Here is an 18570-nt window from a genome sequence, read left to right as displayed (position 1 = left end):
TTTGAGCTCCTCCAAATGGAAAACTGCCTCCAACTTGTGATTTGAATAAATATGACACTTGACAACAAAAAATGGATCACAAGTCATGATTCTGCAACTACACATCTACCTACCCAGCCTACCTTCCTAACATTTTTCCTTCTTTTTGGTAGGTGCACTTAGACTTGCAGACTCACCTTCACAATTTTTCTTTTGACTGCCCTCCTATCTAAATCTGCACTTATTTCTACCAAGGGCCCGGATTAAGCAGTTGGGCTCCTTTGATTCTCTACCTATCTATAAATCTGCCAAGATTAAGCTGTTTGGACAGATATCATTCTCTATATTCTAAAATAGGAAATTGAAACCTAGGGAAGCCAAGATTAAGCTGTTTGGACTTCCCTTAACAGAACATTCTTCAAAAATGGTTAAGTCATAAAAATTGGAATACAGCAGTGGCATTTGGACTGGCACACTTTCATGGCCTCTTCTTTGGCCTTTTTCTGCAAATATGGAACATTGCAGGATGCAAAGTATGACATATTTGGCATGTAAAATTGTCAATCATGAAAGATGAACACCTGTTGCATCAGGAGGCTAACAGTGGCTCCACTTGGGGATGGCTTTTCCTTGTGAAAAGCCAAGAACAGCAGGTCAGACTGCCTTGATCTTCTATTGTTGCTGTGGATTGAGAAACTTCTTCATGCTGGCTGTTATAGTGTGAAACTTTGAAATATGAACAGCTCCCTCCTCAACTGAATTACTGTAAAAACTGCATAGCATCACTTGCTTCTTCTCCGTGCTTGATGTTATGTACAGTATTGCTTGAGCATTGTGCCTTTGAAAAAAAGAGATCAAAACTGATGTGTTTCCTTTAGCTCTGGTACAGAAACAATTGCTGATGTGAAATTTAAAAAGTGCTCCTCTCTTATTGATACTGTTTGACTGAAGATTGCAAGCTGCCCACTGTTTGTTTTTACCATGAATTTCTGTGATATGACAGTGCTACTATTGCTTCTTTTTTTTTTTCCGATATTAATGCAGAGACAGAGCTTTAAAGAATATAATACTGGCAATTGGCTGTGTCTTCACAAACATTGCTGTTGCTCCTCTAACACTCAGATTGCTTACACAGAACCTAAAAACAAAGCACTGATATATACAAATATCAATGTACAAAGGATATATACAGAGCTGGATTGTATCCCTTTAAAAGGGATCATGGTAATGTTTCAGCATTCGTCCATTCATAGGGCCTTCTTCAGTTGTGCTGCCCTCTACAGATTTGAGAAAATATGTGTTATTTCCCTGAACAACAGAAATAATGAATGGACCTTTCCATAAAAAATCAAATTTTGCATGTTTTCCCTTGTCTTCTCTTCGTGAATCCCACCTTAGAACTTTGTCACCAATATAGAAATCCTCAACCTTATCTCTCTTATCAAACATCCTTTTGAGCTTTTCTTGCAAAATCTGAGCTCTGTCATAAACTTGCTCCCTGGTTTGTTGAAGATGAATGGTTTGGTTGATTCTTCGTTGAATGTCGTTTGGTTCAGCTTGAATCTCCTGTAACAGTCTGATAGTAGGGATGCCCAAAGATGAAGGAAACCTGGCTTCCATGCCATATACTAGCTCATAAGGGCTCATCCCAATGGATTTCTTTGTTGAAAGTCTGTCTGCCCATAGGGCATTTGTGAGCTTTCTATGTCAGTTCTTCTTGTTTTCTTCTAGCACTTTCTTTATGATATTAATCAGGCTCTTAGTAGATGACTCAGCCATGCCATTACCTTGGGGGTAATAGGCTGTGGAATGGCCCAAGGTGATATGAAATTTGTGGCAAAAATTGATCATTTTTTTGGATTTAAAAGCAACGGCGTTATCAGTAATGATCTTCTCAGGGCAGCCAAATCTAGAAAGGATGTTGCACTCAAGGACTTGGATAATGATGGTGTCATTGGCTTGTCCGCATGGGATGGCCTCAACCCACTTGGTGAAATAGTCGGTGGCTGTTAGAATCCATTTGTGCTGGCTTGAGGAAGAGGGATGGATTTCTCCAATGAAGTCAAGACCCCATTGTTGAAAAGGCTTTTTAGTTGAGATGGGTTTAAGGGGTAGGGGCAACAGCTTTCTTTCGCCTTCAAAGATTTGGCATTTGTGACATGAAATGGCAAACTTTTTTACATCCGCAAAAAGAGAGGGCCAATAGAAACCAGCCCTTAGAATTTTATCAACAGTGGATTTCCAATATAAATGTCCTCCACAGTCACCTGCATGGAATTATTTCATGACATATTTAGTTTCATTCATGATTAAACAATTTACCAATATACCTTCATGATTTTTCCAAAATAATGCACCATCTATGACACAAAACTTTGAAGCCTTCATTCTTAAAAATCTTTTCTTAGTTCTGGACAATCCTGGGGGAGCAAACGGGTTTAACAAAACAAAGCATATATCAGCATACCATGGGGATTGCAAAAAGGTTTCATTGATCTGTGGAGTCGCCAGCTCCTGTTCATTGTCCAATTGGTTAATGTCTAAGGCTTGAAAGTTTGTTTCGGACATCAGTTTGGCTAAACCTTGTCCCTTTATGAGCTTGGTTGGTTTTATTTCTATGTCATACTCAAGGATGTTTGCAATCCATTTGCCTCTTTTGCCCTCTAATCCCTCTTGGGTTAATATGTCTTTTATAACAACATTTGGGACATAGGAAATTACATGTGAGTATAAAATGTACACTCGGAAATCCTTGATTGCTTTGACCAGGGCATAGGCTTGCTTTTCCATGATTGGGTATTTCAAAGGGGCATCTCTCAAGGCTCAGCTAAAAAATGCAATTGGCCTTTCAGCTCCCTGATCATCCTTTTGCAAAAGGACAGCAGCTATGGTGTGATAAGATGCAAAAGAAAATATGATAAAGTCCCTATCAAATTGTGGACTTGTAAGGATCGGGGCTTGGGTTAAGGCAGATTTTATGCCCTCAAAGGCTTGTTTAGTTTCAAGAGACCATCTTACCTTGGCATCATTTTTTAACATGTTGCTTAATAGTCTTATCAGCTCAGCTAGATTTGGAATAAATCTCCTTAGGAAGTTGATCTTTCCCAGGAATGCTTGCAACTCTTTTATGTTTCTTGGATAAGGAATTTGGAGGATGGCTTGGATTCTTTCAGGATCAATTCTAATCCCGTCCTTTGATATGATATGGCCAAGGAGCTTGCCTTCCTCAAGGCCAAAGAGGGATTTTTTGGGGTTCAAGGAAATGCCATATTTCCTGCATGTCATGAATATTTGTCTTAAATGTTTCAGGTGCCCTTGATCAGATTTAGAGAAAGGGGTTAGATCATCAAGGTAGACAACTAGGAAATCATGTATTTCTTTGGCAAATGCAATATCCATTGCCCTTTGAAAGGTAGCACCAGAGTTTTTAAGTCTGAATGGCATCTTCACATATCTAAATGTTCCCCACGGTGTGGTAAAGGCTGTCTTGTCTTGGTCATCCGGGTGAACCAGTATTTGATTGAAACCTGAAAAGCCATCTAGCAAAGAAATTCTAGATGATCTCACTACTCTCTGCAGAATATGATCCATTTTGGGCAATGGGTAGTGGTCTTTTAGGGAGACTTGGTTTAAATTTCTTAGGTCTACGCATAGCCTAATCTCTCCTGTATTTTTTCTTGTAGGAACAAGATTGGATACCCATTTAGAAAATCTGATGGGTGCTATGATACCTGCTTCAAACATTCTTTTCACTTCCTTTTCAATCAAAGGGAGAAGCATGGAATTGATTCTTCTCAGTTTCTGTTTGAAGAGATTTTGGTTTGGTTTTAAGGGAATGGTGTGTTGGATTACTGAGGTGTCATAGGATTTCAAGTCCTCATAACTCCAAGCAAATACATCTTGGAATTCTTTGAATAAATCAATATATTTGGGCTTTTGATCAGATGGCAGATTTTTGGATAATTTGATCATTTTGGGATTCTCTGTTGTCCCAATTTTGTGTTCTTCTATAGCAGCGTTCAGAGGTTGCATTTTTGGTTTCTTGGGAACATCATTAGCATCAAACATGTCTTCCAACAGAGTGAGGCTAGCAGGGAGTAAGTTATCTTTCAGTTCAACGATCTCGGCCTCTGTTTTGGCTATTTCCTCCAAATGCATCAGTTTCAACTCTTCTATATTTGTATTATCAAAAACAGTTGGGTTGAGCATTCTTTTGGCCGTTATAGGTGTTACTGCCTGCTGATTTTCATCGGTTTGCTGATGTTCATCCGTCATAGCATCCATGTCAATTTTAATATTTGAAAACTCATCTTCAAGAGTGAGGAAATTGTTAATCTGGGCATCATTCTCGAACACTTGCCAATCTTTAACATTATTTGGGATAGTGGGCCTATGTTTTATTTCAGCAGTAAATTGATGATTTGGCTCAAAGGGAAGCTTACATGTACTAGCAAAAGTGGCTAGGCTGTGTGCATGAATGTTATGCTCTCTTGAAATCTTGGCAAGCTTGGATTCAGTGAATGTGTTGAGTATACTAGTGGCAGCAGTCCTATAGGCCCTCATTCTATTATCATTGGTAACAAAATTACCTTTCATCTATTGTATGATTAAATCAGAGTCACCTAAAATGGATACTTTTGCAGCTCCTAGAGCTTTGAGCAGTTTAAGGCCTAAGAGGAGAGCCTCATACTCTGCCATGTTATTAGTGCATTTGAATTTTAGTCTGTAGGCATGGCCTTCTGCATGATTGTTATATCTATTTTGAATCCAGACACCTGCCCCTACTCCTAACTTGTTGACAGAGCCATCAAACTATAAATACCATACGATCTCTTGCTTGTGGTTAGTGTCAAGAGTTTCAGTGATTCTTGCAGCAGACAGATTTGAATTTTCTTCTTGGGGAGGTTCTTCTTGTGAGCTGGTTGCCTTGATTGTTTTGACAATTTTATCAGTATGGGAAACCGATTCTTCATTGATGTGTGTGTTGATTTCTAAAGTGAATGGCTTGTCATCAATGGGAGGACTTATTTCATCATTAAATAAAATAAAAGAATCCATGTCAGAATGGATTGAGTAAATGGGAAAATGTTTAGGCTTGCTCTCACTAGTTACCACATATTTCATCAGTGTTTCTCTATACAGTCTCTTTGGTTGCCCAAAGACAGATATAGTGGCATAAGAGAGATCTAATTGGAGGGATCCTTGGAGTTTTTCTCCCCAAGATCTTGACAGTAACATGCCATACTTTGGTGGAATGTCAGCAACCACCACATCCATAAGGATTGTCTTGTTAGGAAATTGGACTAAGGAGACACACAGGTCTTTGATAAGGCCTAAACACTTGACTTGACTTGAGTCAAAGGAGAATAGATCTTTGTAGGGTCTTGTAACATCAAGGTTCAGCTTTTCCATTACAGCTTTGGGCATAAGGTTGTGTGAGGCACTTGAGTCAAACATGGCATTGTGCAAGACTTTGTCATGTATATGTAAACTGACATAAAAGGGCAAGACAGATCCATATGTTGATTTTCCATTAACTTTTGGACCAAACAACAACTCAGATTTATCATCAAGAACATTCACATCATCCTTTACCTCCGGCGTTTGAAGTGACTTTTGAATTTGTTGCCTATACACATCATGTTTGGCGAGTTCGGATAAGGGGATGGATATCTTCAATTTACCTATTTTTGCCTCTAAGTCAAATTATTTTTCAAATTGGGTTTTAGTAATGTGAGAAATAGGTTTCCCTTTTTCCATTGGAGTATCAGCAACTTGGTCTTGTTTATCAGTGTTATGGGAAGTGTTTGATTGCGGTTTTTCTATTTCAGGAGGGCTTTTCGGAATGCTGTTCAAATTTTCTTTCGAGGAAGAAGGTGGCTGAGGCTAGTCAATAGAAGGATGTATTTGTGTTATGTCCTCTACAGTTACTTGATGCGGGTTTGGGACAGGTGTATCAGCTGGTTCTGTTATGACAACCTTGCCTCTAGTCTTGTTGGGTTGTTCGCCATCCTTTGGTTTGTTAGGTTCAGGAATGTCAATGGTCCTAGTTCTCAGCTTATATTGTTTGTGGACCTCATACACAGTAGTATCATAGCCTTGTTTAAAATCAAAAGACTCACCATACTTAGTCTGAAATTGATTAAAGTCATGCTCATCTTGCTCTTGTTGAGTTAGGAAAATTTGTTGCTCAGCCCTTGAATCCACCAGGTTCATGTGAGTGTCCTCTAGGGGTTCACTAGATGTAGATGCTTCCGCATAATTTTCATGAAAAGGTGGCCTTATATCATGGTCTGGACTAGACCTACCAGCATTTGTGTTCTGCGTTTTCCTGAAATTTGGGTTTCTTATTCTATTGGACTGTTGTCCTTCCCATGATGATTTCCTCTCAACACTTTCTACTCTGTCTCCCAACCTTTGCATGCCATTGATAATAGCATCAAGTTTCTGATCTAAGGCTGTGGGTTCTTCTCTCCATTTTAGCTCTATTTCTTTTGGCAATCAGGTTGGCCTCTACGCTAACAACAACATTTTGCATGTCTTCAAGGGTTTGAGGGGCTCTTCTTTTAACTGGTAGGTCATATCTGGGTCGAATCCATCAGGGAATTTATTCAAGGCAAGGTTAGGTGGAGGTCTCAGGTTCTGCGGTATTGCATTATAGACATTATTGAATCTAGCACAGTAATCTAGGATAGACTTCTAAGGGCCTCTTTTTATTGTATCGTACTCAGCAAGTATGTGCAAGGGGTCTTTCTTTTTCTCCCATCTGTTGGTAAAGGATTGGTAAAGCTCATTTGGAGTAGTTATGGAATTTGCAGCAAGTAATCTGAACCAAGTTCTTACATCACCCGTTAAACTTTGGACAAAAATTTTCATTCTCACACTATCATCATCTATTTCGTAGTTCTCAAAGTAGTCTTGCATCTTCTTTGTATGCTGAAGGGCTGTGCAAGTGCCAGTTCCATCAAAATATGTGATTTTAGTTTGATAATCCTAAGGCATAGCCCCAAGGTTTGCAGGTAATTGCAGGGGTGCATATCTATTGGCCATGTTTACAGGGACGACCGGAACAACAGGGATAAGTGGAACAACTGGGACAATTGGAACAACAGTAGTGGTAATGGGAGTATGTGCAGTGAATGGAGGTGTGGAAGAAGTGCTTTGGGAAGTAGATGATGAACAAGGGGAAGTAGGGGTTGAACGAAATAAGCCTTTGACAGGGGTTGGAACACTGCTTGGGCGAGCTGCTTGAGGACTATTATCAGCAAAATCTTCTCTTTGTTCTTTATTCCTAAGGATTTTTGGGATTAAGTTCGGATTTTCAAAAGCAGCTGGTGGATTTGGGTCTGGATTTGACCTAGTATAACGAGAATTCTTTTTGGGAGCCAGATTCTGAATTTGTTTTGGTATTTTCTGCGGATGTTTTTAGAATTGGCAAGGAACTGATTAAATTTCGGGAATAACTATCTGTAGTTTAAAACTAGCATGAAGATTGATTGAAACAACATTTATTTACTCCTGTAACTGCAAAGCAAGAACAGTTTCTGTAACAGCCGAAGTAAACATGTAATTAATCAAGTAATTGATATTCAACATGCAATTCAACTGATTAACTTCAAGTTCAAAATTATGATTAGAATACTTACCTGTGATTTCGGTTGAAGGCTGCTATCTGCAACAAGGTTTTGGGGACGACTCTCCACCCAACCGTAGGCTCAATTGTGCAACGTCTTGCTACAATTGGCCACCCCCGAGCCCTCAATCAACGTTCTACTGCCAGTGACTCCTAGGTCTTAGTATACCATTCTCCCAAGAGAATGAAAGACAGAATCTCGGAAAGATGGAATGCCGGAATGCCTCTCATCTTCCTCACCATCTATTAAATAGAACAAAACATTGGAAGGGGAACCACATGCACACACTCCTTGTGTCTACATGCAACTTTCTTTTGATTTTTAGCTTTCTTGTTTTACTTCTTTACTTTTCTTTTGAATTTATAGCTTTCTTGTTTTATTTCCTTCTTTTTGATAGTTTTCTTGTTTTATTTCTATTTATTCTGATTTAGAGTTTTAGTATAGTTATTACTATTTTTATTTTTATTATTTTTATTTATTTATTATTTATGATTATTATTTTTATTATTTATTATTAAGTGATTTATTATTTATTATTTATATTATTATTATTTATTTGTATTATTTATTATTTATTATTTTTATTATTATATTATTATATTATTATTTATTATGTATTATTAAGGGAAGGGATTATTTATTATTATATTATTATATTATTATTTATTATGTATTATTAAGGGAAGGGATATTACAGTTTCAAAGGCTTCCTGGCCGACATTCAGACTTCATCTGTGGTTTTAAGGAACAGACAACACTGATTTTTGTTCTTCCGGAGTTTTCCAGCTTGATTTGTGAAAATAATTAAGGATGTCCCTAGCAGAGTCACCATTATGTTATCACTTAGGTTGTCCTTCTGGTCGACATCAAAAGGATACGACCGACGTAACCACAGACCAATCTTTGGGCTGCAGGTTCTAGCCCACCTGCAATCAGAGAGGGCTCTCTCTTTTGGATTTAGCTTTGGTGATAATGTTTTTAGGCTAGTTATTGAGTTCAAGGGGTTTTGTTTTGTTTTTGGTGGGAAGGATGATGCTTTCAATTAAAGAGGCAGGGACAGCATGAAATTTCTAGAACCATTGGGTGTGGAGTCAAGGAGTAGGACTGATGGTGCGTTTTCTTGGTCACAGGAAGGAATATGGAGCAAGCTATCCGCGTATGAAATAATCATTCAAGGTAAAAGAGATGGATTAAAGGCTAAGGAATGAGGGGCAGTTAAGAATCTCTCATTCAGATTAACAGAAAGAAGACAAATGAGCCCTATCTAGGAGCAGTTAAGAATTCCTAGATAACAGTCATTCATATATGAAAATAGGTCAAACATGAGCCATAACAGAATTCATATTTATGCCTGATTCAAGAGGAAAACATTAAGAAGCCACAGAAACTAAGCATAGAGTGCAACCAAGCAAATTCTAAGCCAATCCTTTGTTCTATGACTTGAGCATATGTGAAATCGAAATAACAAAGGTAAGGAAAACTTATTGATTCATATAGCAGCACAAGAATTTCGCATTCAATTCCTAAAACCATTAGACACAGAGCAGACAGTCATTCCTCCAAAGCTTTTCAGCAATCTTTGATTAAGTAAAACATCTCAGATATCCAATGCGAATCTCTAATGAGGATTATCAACCAACCGACCCTTTAAACAATACAGAGGGTCGGTATATATAGGGAAAATTATCCAAAAACTAATCTATTACAGCCGACCTAAACAGGTCTGACAGAAAATGATTACCTTAACCTAATCTAATCCAGAAATAAATGCGTAAAAATATCTTTGGGCTGCACTGAGGGCAGTTGTATCAAAACTGAGTTAATGTCTGTCCTGGGTAGCCCGGTGCAGTCCTCCTGTAATAACTGTGATTTGTCCTTTATCTCCACCTCTAACTTGGTTTTGCTACTGTTTTGTTGGCATTAATGTGCACTAATCCCGACCAGATAGGTTTTTTAAATGGCCTTAACTACTTTGTTGACTTTGATGAAGGTTTTTAATTTCACTTGATTTGATGTTGTTCAACTGATACTCTTTGCCGCTTCCTGATACTCTTTGGCGCTGATCCTGGAGTCTTTAAAATCTTCTGAATGGTTTAGACTGTCCCATCGATCCTTCATGGCAGCTGCTCGGCCCTCTGTTGCTTTAAAAAGTTCGTTTTCCCCTTTCTGAATGCTTCGCGAAGAAAAATGGGTCATTCTACGCCTTTTGGGCTTGCTGGGGGCTGCGCAATGAGGGGATTTCCATTTTGGCCCATTTCCTGTAGCCATGTGCGAATGAAAAACTGCCTCAAAATCTGAATCCGGGATTCCTAAGCATGATTCTTTCCTTTCGCACCTTTTTGAGTGATGACGTCAACATGACGTCAGGGGGTGGGACCCAGTACGGTGGGTGACGTGGCGATATGACGTCAATTGATGACGTCAGCAGTACGGCGGGTGACGTGGCAGTACACAGTGGCAGTGACATGGCGGTACACAGTGGTAGTGACGTGGCAGGAGGCCGACGCAGGCAGATGACGCAGTAGGATGACATCACTGGGCGGAGGACGTGGCGCTGACGTCACCCAGGGGAGGGCGGTTTGGCGGTTTTGGGCGCACCGCCTTTGCACTGGAGTGGTTTGGGAGGAGGGGGCTCCGCCACACCCGGGAGGGTGACGTGTGGCGGGAGTACAGTGGGAAAACCGCTGAACTCCCGGACGCTAAACATCGGCGGCTTCAGAGATGAAAAAGCCCGCCCGCCGTTGATCTTGGGCACGGGCAATCGGACGGTTGGCGGGACGGGTAAGGCGACGGAGGGATAAGGGACGGGGCCCGTGCGCCTTTTGATTAATTTATTATGTGACGAGGGGGTTTAAAACATTAGGGAAGTGGGTTATGGGGTTATAAACGAGCGGGGGTTAAATGTTTATGAGCAAAACCTTAGGATAAGGGCGGGAAAGTGGGTTTTATACATGGTTTGCGCACCAGGGGTAAAGCTCAATGTTTATTCAAACATTTTAACACTAAGCTTTAAACAATCAGCGAGAGGGGGTGAGAATGATGAAATGTTTATGGGTAAAGGGGAAAGAGAAGGTTATTAACTTAACCAGATGCCAAGTTAATCCCAGGGTTTGAACGTGGAAGGCTAATGTCAAGTTCCTGGTGAACTCAGCATTTCCCAAACTTGATATTATATGGCTATAGTGCCAGGGAGGGGGTATTTAATATTTTTGGGATTTTATATATTTTGCATAATAGGGGATGAGGGAATAGACTAGGGAGTTAGATAATAGAGTTTAGGAGTTAATATGAAAATGACCAGAAAGCGCTAAGTATGGGATCTTAGGCTATTTTGGGGAAAAAGTGACTCATAGAGTGAAACAACAGTACTCCTAAGCCAAGAGGAGCTTCACTTAGGCAAATATAATGGAAAATTATGAAACTAAGAGGAATCAAGCAGATCTTGACCTCTTCAGGGAAGTTAGTAAGTGATTCGGGAAAGAAGAAGAAGGGGAAGTTAGTAATGTCCAGTTTGAGCTCCTCCAAATGGAAAATTGCCTCCAACTTGTGATCTGAATAAATATAACACTTGACAACAAAAAATGGATCATAAGTCATGATTCTGCAACTACATAGCTACCTACCCAGCCTACCTTCCTAACATTTTTTCTTCTTTTTGGTAGGTGCACTTAGACTTGCAGACCCAGCTTCACAATTTTTCTTTTGACTGCCCTCCTACCTAAATCTACACTTATTTCTACCAAGGGCCCAGATTAAGCAATTGGGCTCCTTTGATTCTCTACCTATCTATAAATCTGCCAAGATTAAGCTGTTTGGACAGATATCATTCTCTATATTCTAAAACAGGAAATTGAAACCTAGGGAAGCCAAGATTAAGCTGTTTGGACTTCCCTTAACAGAACATTCTTCAAAAATGGTTAAGTCATCAAAATTGGAATACAGCATTGGCATTTGGACTGGCACACTTTCATGGCCTCTTCTTTGGCCTTTTTCTGGAAATATGGAACATTACAGGATGCAAAGTATGACATATTTGGCATGTAAAACTGTCAATCATGAAATATGAACACCTTTTGCAACAGGAGGCTAACACTGGGGAAAATCGTCATAACCTTCCCTCTGAGCATCGGATTGAAATTTTGTAAAAAGGTACAGAAAGAGGATGGATTGTAGTTTCTTGTATATATTTTTTAGTGCCAAAGATCGAAACAATGACACGTGGTACTTCTAACAAGTTCACTCTTCTGGAAAGGTCTATAATCAGGTAATCTTGGGAGATTGTGCATAACTCTTTCTTGGAGAATACAATTTGGATTAGACTGGTGGCATTGGAAAGAGGACACAGAGGGATAATACAAGTTACAATTTTAGAACATAAAGATCCAAAAGTGCAGATTTACAGTCGTTTCAAGATCAAGCTCCTAAAATCAAGAAAAAGCAAGATGAGGAAGTTTGATGGCAAGGATCTGGTAAATTGGATACTTCAGATGGACCAATGTTTTGATCTACATGGTGTACCACTGTTACAAAAGGTATGTATTGCATCTTCATATTTAGAACCGGATCAATTTTTATGGTATGAAGGTCTTTGTTCTTGTAAACAACTTGTTACGTGGTCAATTTTCACGGAGGAAATGATAGCACATTATGAGGATACAAAGAGAAACACCTTCTTTAGAGCAACACCACAACAATTGGAAAGAGTAAAAGGGCTTTGTGACATAGTGGAAAGTAAAATTATGGAAACCAGGAAGCATACCCCTCACAATTATAAAGATGGAAGTGTTGTTTCTCCTAGCCTTCCACAACCTACAAGGGTTACACCACAACAATTGGAAGAAAAAAGAGAAAAAGGGCTTTGTTACAATTGTGATAGAAAATGCACTAAAGGTCATAAGTGTGCTGGGAAGAAATTATTTTACATAGAATATGAAGAGGAGGAAGAAAAGGATCAAGAAACATCAAAAGAAGAAGATATACACCAAGACCCCACCCAAGAGAAAGAAGAAATATATCAGACCATATCGTGTAAAGCATTGGCAAGAATTACTACTCCTCAAACTCTCAACATAGAAGGACATATCAAGAAGAAAAAGGTGCAAGAAGTGAAAGATCACATCGAGAAAGAAGAAATGAATCCAACCATATCTTGTAATTCATTGGTTGAAATTACCACTCCTCAAACTATCAAGATAGAAGGACATATCAAGAAGAAAAATGTTCAAGAAGTGAAAGATCACATCGAGCATCAAGAAATGAATCCGACCATATCTTGTAAAGGATTGGAATAAATTACCACTCCTCAAACTCTAGAGATAGAAGGACATATCAAGAAGAAAAAGGTTCAAGTAGTGAAAGATCACATCGAGCATCAACAACAAGTTCTCCAACTTTTAAAGGATAACGCCACTTCGGTGCAAAATCAAATGAAACAACAGGTAGATCAACATCGTAGTGAAAAATGTTTTGATGTAGGTGATTGGGTATTTTTACTGCTACATCTCAAGCAAGCTATTTATGAGAAGGAAATGTTGGCAATACTACATGCACTTAAAAAATGGTGACCTTACCGAATGGGAAGACTCTTCAAGGATGAGGATGTGGAAGCATTTTTTTGTGCTATTTCTGTTATCCAAACAGATTGGATAAATGAAGCAAGGGATGAATGGAAGAAGGACGAAGAAGTATGGAAACTTATTCAAAAGTTGCAAAAGATCCCAATTCAAACAATATTGCTAGAAATTGAAGTGGAAGGAAAAATAATATTGGAACCTGGAGCAGTCACAGAAACAAGAACCCAACAGCTATGAAATCGATCAATTTCAGAGTATCTCATTAAGTGGAAGAAATTACCCACTAAAGATTCCACATGAGACGACAAGAATTTTGTACAAAAGCATCAAGAACTACTCAAGCGTTGAGGACAACGCTTTTTGAAGGAGAGGGGCATGTTAGGCCCCTATACTACTAGTGTAACCCCTTATTGTTATTAGTACAACCCACTTATTATAGTGATGTACCCATGTAGTGCCTATATTGTTAGTATTGTGCCCTTACATTATTATTGTTATGTTGGCTCTGATTATGTTATGACCCCTTTCACTCCTATATATAGAAAGGAGGTCTTTTCATTTGTATCATCTAAGAATTGTTCATTTATGTAATGTAAAGGAGGTTTTCCCCTTGAAGAGGCTGAATTCTAAGGTGTTGATCTATCTTTTCTATCTTTTCTTGAGCTGGTTTCATAACAATATGAGTGGAATAGAATGTAAGTAGAAGAGTGAGGAAAGTGGGGTGATGGCCCATGTGGGGACCTTTCCATGAAAAAAAAATGGGCCATTTCCTTCCTTTAGCCTTCAAAATAGCAGCGATGTACCTCAGAGCTAACACTGGCTCCTTCTGGGGATGAAATCCTCCCTGTGAGGTTTCAAGAACTATAGACCACTGCCTTTCCAGTAATCCATCAAAACAGACCTATGACCTAGTGTTTCATTGGGCATGGAGTTTATTTGCATAAAAAACAAAAATTAAAAAAAAAAACCTATTACAATATTAAGGCCTTAAAGCCTCATATGAAGTAAAATTTCAAAAACCACCCATTGACTGGGCCATCAAAAACACCTTCCCCTTCTAAATTTTGTAGGATGAAAGCATTGTTCATCTGAACTTGGGCAATGACAAATGATCCAGTCCACAAGGCATAAAATTTACCATGGTTTCCCTTCTATTCCTTCAATGCATCCCATTTGAGAACCCAGTCACCAACCTGAAAATTGTCCACCTATGATTTTCTGTCGAAGGTGTCTTTGATCTTCTTCTGATGAGTTCTTGATTTCTCAACCAGTTGTTCTCTGATCTGATGTAATTCGACCAGGTTGCTCATTCTCCTTGCCATGTCATTCTCTTCATCCTACTCTTCTTGCAAGAATTTGGCCACAGGGAGAATCAGTTGGATAGGAAAAATGGCATCAGTGCCATAAACCAGCTTGAATGGAGAATTTCCTATGGACTTCTTGTTGGTAACCCTGTCAACCCATAGTGCAAACTTCATCTTGGAATCCCAACTCTTTTTGTTGTCCTCCAGTAGTTTTTTTATTATCCTTACAGGACTCTTGTTAGATGATTCTGCCAGGCCAATGCGTTGAGGATAATATGAGGTAGAATGCCCCAACTGAATGCCCATGGATTCACACATGTCTACCAATTCTTTTGCCCTAAAATTTGTTGCATTATCAGTTACTAGTTTGGTTGGGAAACCAAATCTAGTGAAAATATTCTCATTCAAAAACTTTATGACAATCTAGTGATTAACATTCTTAGTGGGTATAGCCTCAATCAACTTGGTGAAATAATCGGTGGATACCAAGATCCATTTATGCTGGCCACTGGAATGTGGATTAATCTCACCTATGAAGTCCAAGCCCCACTGCTAGAAGGGACCATTGACATGTACTGGCTTCAAGGGAAGAGATTTTAGCTGTTGTCTCCCTGCAAACCTCTGACATTTGTCACATGATTTCACAAAAGAACACACATCAAAGAATAGAGTAAACCAATAATACCCAGCTCTCAGGGTATTGTGGGTTGTAGTTTTCCAATAATGATGCCCTCCACAGATGTTGGAATGAAACTGGTGCATGACTTCCATAGGTTGTCCTTTATCTAGACATATCAAGAGTATTCCTGATGGGTCTTTCGAGTAAAGAGAATTTTCATTAATGCAGCATTTGGCTAATTCATGTTTAATGGCTCGGGCCTGACTTGAGCTAAGCCCTGGAGGGACTTTTAGCTTCTGCAAAAAATTAACTATGTTAGAATACCATTCACAGGTGGCTAGATTTTCAGCCAAAGACTGATTCTGCTTTTTCTCTTCTGCTACTTCCCCTGTCTGCTCATCACTTGAGTTTGGGCTCATGCAATTGATGTCTAACAAACTGTAATTTTCCTGAGCCATAAGTTTAGCCAAGCCCTGGCCTTTGATAAGCTTAGTAGGCTTCACCTCTATGTTTAACTCTATGAACTTTGCAATCCATTTAGCGCTCTTTCCATCAATATCTAGCTGCATTAGGGCATCTTTTACTGAGGCTGAAGGTACATATGCAACCACTTTGGAATGTAGAATATAAATTTTAAATTCCTCAAAGATTTTATGAGAGCATAAGCCTATTTTTCAATAAGGTAATACCTTAGTTTAGCATCCCTCAGCATTTTGTTGAAAAAGGCCATAGGGTGCTCTACACCTTCACCATTTTTCTGCAATAGGACTGTTGCAAGTGTATCATAAGAGGCAAAAGAGAAGATATAAAACTCCTTGGTGTAATCTGGACTAATTAGAGTGGGCGCTTCCATGATATCTTGTTTAATGGCTTCAAAAGAGCTTCTTGTAGCATTTGTCCATTTTATTTTTGACCCTTTCTTCAGCATGGAGATGATGTGTTTCACTAACTCTGCAAAGTTTGGAATGAACCTTCTGACAAATTTAATCTTACCTAGGAAAGATTGAATGTCCCTTTTTGACCTTGGGATGGACGATGTCTAAATTGCTTGAACTCTGGCTGGATCAATCTTCACACCTTCAGATATCTTGTTTAATGGCTTCAAAAAAGCTTCTTGTAGCATTTGTCCATTTTATTTTTGACCCTTTCTTCAGCATGGAGGTGATGTGCTTCACTAACTCTGCAAAGTTTGGAATGAACCTTCTGACAAATTTAATCTTACCTAGGAAAGATTGAATGTCCCTTTTTGACCTTGGGATGGACAATGTCTAAATTTCTTGAACTCTGGTTGGATCAATCTTCACACCTTCAATAGAAACAATAGAGCAAACTATGATTTCTTCGGGTTCACAAAAATTCCAAACTGTCTGCACTTTAGAAACACCTTCTTCAAATGCTGCAAATGGTTCTTGTGACTGCTGGAAAAAACTGTTATGTCATCAAGGTAAATAAGGACAAACTTGTCCTTCTCTCCCATAAAGGCTATGTCCATGGCCCTTTGAAAAGTAGCCCCATCATTCATCAGTCCAAAAGGCATATTGGAGTACATGAAAGTGCCCCAAGGAGTAGTGAAGGTGGTCTTTTCCTGATCTTCTAGATATATAACAATCTGATTGTAACCTGAGAATCCATCTAAGAAAGACATGACTCTAGCCCCTAAAACCTTTTGCAGCAAGTGTTCCATTTTAGGCAGGGGGTAGTTGTCTTTTCTAGAGCACTTGTTCATATTCCTAAAGTCAACGCAAAGCTTGATTTCTCCATTCTTCTTTCTGACTACCACAAGGTTAGCTATCCACTTTGAATACCTTAGGGGAACTATGATCTTGGCATCCAACAGTTTCTTAATTTCCTTTTCGATCAAAGGCATTAAGAGAGGGCTGATAGCTCTTAACTTTTGCTTAAAAGGGATGGTGTCCTTCTCTAGTGGAATCTTATGCTAGATGATGTTTGTGTAATAGGTCTTAAGATCACCATACTCCCAGGCAAAGATATCAGCAAATTGCTTCATCAGGGTGCAATACTCAGAACTTTGGGTAGCAGACAAGTGGGTGGACAGATTTATGTACTTTGGATGGTCAGGGCTCCCTATATTATGTATATGAACTGCAAACTCATTTTATTTTTTTGGCAGGATTATAAGGTACATCATTATGATCAAACAACTTCTCTAGGGGCACCAATCCTTTGGGTATATGGTTACTAGGCAGTTGGACAATGTTATCCTAGCCAATCTTGTTCTTTAGCTCGGACTGGTTGCATTCTTCAATGGTTTCATTTTCTTGGTCAATGTGCATTTCAGAAAATTCATCAATGACTTGTAAAAACCTATTAATTTCATCATCAACTTCAAAAAATTTCCAATATTTGACATTATTAGGTAGAAATGGTCTATATTTCACCTGAACTTCATAAGTCAATTTAGAAGGCAAAGGAGGGATAAACGTGCTAGCAGACACAACAAGGGAATCAACATGTTGGTTCTTCATTCTAGGGATGTAAGAAATGCTGAAACTATTAAAAGAACCCTTGAGCTTCCATACCTCATCTTTGTATGCTTTCAGCCTTGGATGCTTTGCTTGGAAAGTTTTGTTCACCTGCTGAATGATAAGGTCTGCATCTCCAAACACCTTTAGACCTTTGATGCCCAATATCAAAGCTTCATACTCTACTATGTTAGTGGTGAGCTGAAAAGTTAACATGAAAGATGAATGAATGCATTCTTGTGTAGGGGATACAAGGACTACACCTGCTGCTGCAGCTTCCTTAGAGAAAACTCCATCAAAGAACATGTCCTAAATTTGTGGGCCTTCTTCCTCTATGATCTAGCAAACTAGTTTCCTAAACTGCAAGGAGGCCAACTGGGATTCTTCAACTTGAAGAATACAGACTCCAAAATCAGTGTCAATAGCATAGATGGGATGATTAGTGGGATTCTTCTCATCACTAATGATATAAGCCAACTGAGCTTCTCTGTATAATCTCCTACTCTCACCTCCAAAAACTGGGACAGTAGCATAGGACAGATCATTTTGCAATGTTCCACCTAATCTCTTCATCCAACCTCTAGAAAGAAACATGCCAAACTTGGGGGCATCTGCTATCACAATATCCATCATCATGCTCTTCATGGGCAGCTGAGACAGGGTGATGGCTAGGTCTTTGATTAATCCCAAACATTTCACTTTTCTAGATTCAAACGAGAACATGTCATGATAAGGCTTGGTAATGTCAAGACCCAACTCATCCATGATAGGCTTTGGCATTAGATTATGGATGGCTCCTATGTCCAGAAGGTAGTTGTGAAAGATTTTGTCATGAATAGTCAAAGAGACATAGAATGATGGGGAGCTATCATCATAATTTTCAATCATTGGGCTGGGAATAACAAATGGTTTGTCATCTTGCAGATTTACATAGTCAGTGGAGGCTTGGATGGCATTGGACTGAAGGGCCTCTAGGAT

The sequence above is a fragment of the Pinus tabuliformis genome, chromosome Q (assembly GCF_031772625.1).
Source record: "Pinus tabuliformis cultivar Carrire ecotype Pingquan chromosome Q, CPIR1, whole genome shotgun sequence".
NCBI lineage: Eukaryota > Viridiplantae > Streptophyta > Pinopsida > Pinales > Pinaceae > Pinus > Pinus tabuliformis.
The sequence above is the reverse complement of the archived record's forward strand: the minus strand, read 5'-3'. Positions refer to the sequence as shown.